We start from the raw sequence: 6,000 nt of genomic DNA, 5'->3' as shown, positions 1-6,000 counted from the left end.
CAACTTTGACCTGTTAGCTACTTGTCAACAGAGGGCGTGTTAACAAAGTCGGGTCACGGTCACGAGTGGTTCACCAAACTCATTGTAATTGATCGGTTGAGATTTTAACTGACATTGAGTTTTAAATTGCATTCGCAGTAATATTTTGACTTGCACTAAAATTGTGAATTGCACTGAGATTTTGTTTCGCATTTGCATTCGAACGTTCACTCGAACGTGTTACCAGTTTACAGAGAGATCAGAATGAAATGACAATATAAGCCCCCCCCCCCCCCCCCCGACACAGCCTCGCATGATGAGTATAATTTATCAGGAGTACGTTCGCCAGAGATCCAGTTGGTCACATCCACATACAAGTATCACAACGTACAACAAACTAACATACTGATATTTATCTCTTCAACGAATGTATTATCGTTTATACAACGAGGAATGCACTGCCCAAGGACACACTGACACACTTTCACAACAATAGTCACTTAATGGCAATAGAGGGCGCACTAACAATGAGATATAGTTAACACAAAAGAACCTGATAGCAATAGTGTGTTATGATAGCGACTTCACGTTCGCACAGTATTGATCAGCTTGGACATTTTGTAAGAGATCAGAAAACATAATTATACAATTAAATGTAAGAGCTGATTATTATAGCGTTGTGGCATATAGCAGGGATAGTCCGATCAGTGTTTTGGTTGTTGGAGATTCACTGACGTTTCACCTTGGCGTTTTAAACAACATTAGAACAAGAGAAACACACACAGGACAGTCCAGTTACAGCACGCGACTTAGCAGCTCTGGTATTGTTGTTCACGGCGGACACTCCCAGCGTTCATAAATCAGTTGTGACTGTCAAAGCAAAAACTCAGCAAAGACTTTCATTAATCGTACTCACTGATATAGGGAAACAGCAGTCAGTTGTCAGGTCTCGTTGCAAGCGGTCTTCAAACAACACTGAACGGGAAGTCAGTTCGCGAGAAACGATGAAAATTCTTGAGTGAGCTTGAAAACGTTATTTCTTTAGACATACCGCGAATGCAGTCTCCCGGACGTGGTTTTTCACAACATTTAATCTAGTTTTCGGCTACGGTTACCCACATGGTGCAGAGGTGGCGGCACGGAATTTTGCATGGAGGGGCGTGATCTGCACATCACCCCTTATTTGGGGGGGGGAGAGAACAGCGGCATGCTTTCCCTTAAAAAATAAAATCTAAAACCTCTGAAACGCTAATTCTTGCATTTTAAGAGGCACATTTTGCTGACACAAAAGGTTGCAGCTTGATTTTAGAGGGGGCGACGCCCACAACATTTTTTCGAAGGGGCGAGCGCCCCCTCTGCCCCCCCCCCGTGCTACCGCTACGGCAGTGTCGTCAATTCCGCCTTCTATTTTCCTGCAACATCACATTGATACAATGTGTCAGCGGCTACTTTCAGCTAATCACCGCTAGCGATATATCATACTAAAAATACACGCTGCATTTTACAGTACAGCTAACACAAATTCATTAAAGCAAGTATGGTATCAATTACACTGGGATTTTGACTTCCGCTTTCACCTCTGATCCATGAGCTATACATCTCTACCAATAGGCGAGTTTCATTTTCTCATTTTTGGTAAAGCGTGTCGTGTTGTGTATGTAGTATCATAATCATCGCTGCACTGGCCGTGGATGGACTCCATTTACATTTTTTGTCGTGAGAGTAAAATAACAGTGCACGCCGTCATTTTCCTGCCGGCGACAACAAAACTAACTCGTATTTTCGCCGAGTGGCGACTCTTTTTTAAACAAATATTGATTCGAAATCATATTTCTGATATACATTTACCAACATTGTTTACCATAAAAATTGTATAGGTACATCAAATATATTATCACACATATGCACATTTATTTGTTTGACTACCAGATTCAAGATGAATGTATGGCTACCATTGTAATGGAGACAAATCATCAAAATCAACAACTCTGCCATTTCAGAACAGAATCTTACTGTATTTTTTCATGTTCTGATTCCTAATGCCCGACTAAGTTTTGTCTACAATTTAACTAACAGGGTCTCTCATGACTTGTTATTTGATTAGTAAAATTGACACCAGCAACTATACTACTGTCATGCTTGTTTTGTATGTACCACGCATTACTGTAATTTAATATCTGAATTTGTAATTATAGAAGTGTTTTAATATTTATGCTATGTTGATAATATATAAGTAAAGTAATACATGGTAATTGTGACGATGATCATAAGCCTGGATCATACTACATATTAATAACAATACGCTTCTGTTTTGTTCTCTATATATTACCACCTGTCTGCGTGTAGCCATCCATCACAATCGACTTGTCACTGTCAGCACTAAAGCTTTATACGTATTACGTGGAGTCTTAGACAACGAAATATTAGTACTGTAAAATAAACACTACCTACAATAAAATACTCCGCTCCAAAATAAAAGGCTACAATTGGGTTCACATACCATAACGCATTGATTGCTGAAAAACACTGAAAGAGCTTTGTGGGTGGGGCAGGGTAAAACAAGTTTGGTTATGGGGGGCATCCTGTTTTTTTACATGGGTTGTGAGAGATCATTTGAACTATTCTGTTGAGTGAAATATCATAATCAGCCTCTAGGTGTACGAAAACGACTAGCACATTACCGCGTCAACTGCATTACATTAAAATCTTGCCATTTCATAATCTTAGTGAATAGTTTAGAGTAACTATATGAATCATTCTGCAGTATCATATATTGTCATTTAACTCTTTATGTTCGCAGCAGTGAGTAATACTTGTGATTTGTTCATTAATACCAAATAACATTACATATTACATGGCTTGAAACAACGTGCCATGTGCTGGGGAGAATCTGTTCAATAATACAACTCAATGAACTAAAGGTAACAAAGCTTTGATTCACTTGCGAATGCGTTATTTATTTTAAGATTACGATACACTATGTTAACTTATAAATCAAAACAACTTAGAAATCTGCGTACCAGTCGACGAATTCGAATTACAAATTTTGTTAAATATACTAATGATTGTCCCGGTTAATATATCTTATATTACCCAGGGTAATTAGTTTCAATATTTAAATTTGCATGACGACGGACCATATGTGTGGCGCACTTGTCGCATGGAATGTCATTTAAAGCATTGTCATGGCATAAACAATTAGATGGGAAGGTTACAATCACTTAGGTTATCATGAACAATTTTAGATACAGATGAAATTATGGTTATTTTAATAATTATTTGGTGTGTTTTAAATATTGGAAGAGCTGGTTATTCGACTATTCCATTTTCAACTTAAAGTAATCGTGAAATCATTCGCAGGGCAACCAAAAGTGTTTCTGATTGTATTTTGGGTTAAATATCAGGGGGAAATTCTCTCTCTCTGGGGTTCTACACACTTGTCAGGGGGGAAACTAATCTCGTCTCTCTATCTCGTCCCCTTGAGGTACGGGATCGGGAAGTCACTTTACTTTACAGTCAAATAAGGCACACACAACGAAATACGTTTCAGCTCTCGTCTTAGTCGATCTTTTGGAGCACTCTATAAGACACAGCGCCCTGGGGAAAAGTCCCCAAGACTCTCACAAGGCTGAACCAAGACTCACCCAAGACTGGACTGCCTCAAGGCTCGCCCCTGGACTCTCTCGGACTGCTCTCTCTCTCTACTCTGCGTCTATCGTGCTGTGTTCGTCAAGACCAACTCAAACTCTCTTTATTCATTTTCACAACTCTAACCAATTACAAAGCAGTAAAAAGACTCTAGGGCGTAACCTTCAATCATAAAGCCAATCACACTAAGTACTGAATACGTCATATCTTTTGATTAATCGTTCACTACATTAATAACTATGAATATAAACTGTCAGAATGAGTAGTCTAAAAAGCGGTGGTTATCTGGTAATTAGTTCCAAATCACTGAGCCAAGTTCCGTCCAAAACTTCAATTCGACCTAAACGATGACAGACATAACACAGCAATTCGCTCGTAATCAACTAATTAAGTCGGTTAACAGATACGCAAAAACAAATTCATGACACATCCCTTCACCCAAACTGAGATATGCCTCTCGGCATTGCACGTTCACAAATCAAAGATACCGTCAGCCACTCATCGTCATACGGGTTAAATACAATACTAATAATAAAAGGTATAAATCAAAAGAAGTAAAACACACTAATTAAGTACAATGATTATAATGTCTAAATACAATGGTTATAAAGTCACAAATATCAACGGTTATAAATCAAAAACAAGGGAAAGGCTACCAATCGACTCACTTTTCTCAAAACTGTTCGCTGAGATAACCCTTCCTGCACTGTCTCCGTTACTAAAGGTTACAAACTCTATATCAAAAGGTCAAAAAAACTAAGGCGTGGCGGTGTAACCAAGCGACCAGCCAATCGCTGCAGTCGATAGCATGATCACGTGATTACCAGGGATGCGTCTCTCGGTTAAAGCATTGCAAAGCGGTAACTAATAAACAATGAATAAAAAGCTATTAATCAAACTCCTGACATATACGCTTATAAACTTCAACTGAACTTACAAGTCGTTAATCTAAACAAAAGTCACACGGCGTGGAAACAGAATGCAAAGACAATGCCGCTATCATAACACATTACTCCTCTGGCAAAAAGACGGGAAAGGCAAAACGATAGAAACTACTGAGTTACATAAACCTGTCAATCATGAACAAAAGCTTGCGTTATCAAACAATACATATATAAGCGCACCAAACTCTCATCCCAAAAGACATTAAAAACGTTACAAAGGTGCTATCAACTCAAAAAAGCGTCAGAAGTATTCCGGAAACAACACATAAACAAAAACAACTCTTAAAACGTCGGTATCTCTGTACTCGACAAATCTCAAAACTCTTTAAAAAAACACGTGGGGGCATCATTCCTCCCATCATATTCCGTACTCATAAACTCATTAAAACTCCATAAAACATCACAAAACTCAAAACACTGTGTTGCAAATACTTGTCCACTGAGGCGCGCTTAAATCGTTATAAAGGACCTCGCACGTCACCAAATATCAGTTCGAAACAAAGATCTGGGCACCTACATAACATACAATTCGAAATCACAAAAAACGGTAAGAAAAACGATAGGAAAAGCAGCAATACATTACATTACTGAGCAATAGGGTTAGGGTTGTGGAAAAGAGTTCAACGTCTTGAGTTACACAGTGTCCGTTACAGTGTCCAACGAGCGGTTCTCTAAGCAATACACAGATAGCTAAAGTCAAAGTCTATAAGCGTCTCTTCTCTTGTCGCGTTAGTCCGGGTCGTTCTTTATCATCTTCTTGTCTTTAATGTCGTTCAATTCTTAATTATACAGTCCTATACGATAGTCGTCCTTCATAAGGGGTTCAGAAGTCTTCATTTCTTCAGCGTCGTTCATCGGTGCCATACTGTTAACGGTGTTAGTTGTCGAGCGCGGTTTCGTCTCTGCCATCGAGCCAGTTAGTTCGGTTCACAAGAAAGACACACCTTCGCCATTTCACTTCTCTTCACAGGATGTCAATGTGTGTTAAACACCTGCCCGGGATCTCCACTCACGTATCAGGGGGAAATTCTCTCTCTCTGGGGTTCTCCACACTTGTCAGGGGGGAAACTCGTCTCGTCTCTTTATCTCGTCCCCTTGAGGTACGGGATCGGGAAGTCACTTTACTTTACAGTCAAATAAGGCACACACAACGAAATACGTTTCAGCTCTCGTCTTAGTCGATCTTTTGGAGCACTCTATAAGACACAGCGCCCTGGGGAAAAGTCCCCAAGACTCTCACAAGGCTGAACCAAGACTCGCCCAAGACTGGACTGCCTCAAGGCTCGCCCCTGGACTCTCTCGGACTGCTCTCTCTCTCTACTCTGCGTCTATCGTGCTGTGTTCGTCAAGACCAACTCAAACTCTCTTTATTCATTTTCACAACTCTAACCAATTACAAAGCAGTAAAAAGACTCTAGGGCGTAACCTT

This window comes from Saccoglossus kowalevskii, chromosome 3 (genome assembly GCF_978046115.1).
Source record: "Saccoglossus kowalevskii chromosome 3, keSacKowa6.1, whole genome shotgun sequence".
NCBI classification, from domain to species: Eukaryota; Metazoa; Hemichordata; class Enteropneusta; family Harrimaniidae; genus Saccoglossus; species Saccoglossus kowalevskii.
The sequence above is the reverse complement of the archived record's forward strand: the minus strand, read 5'-3'. Positions refer to the sequence as shown.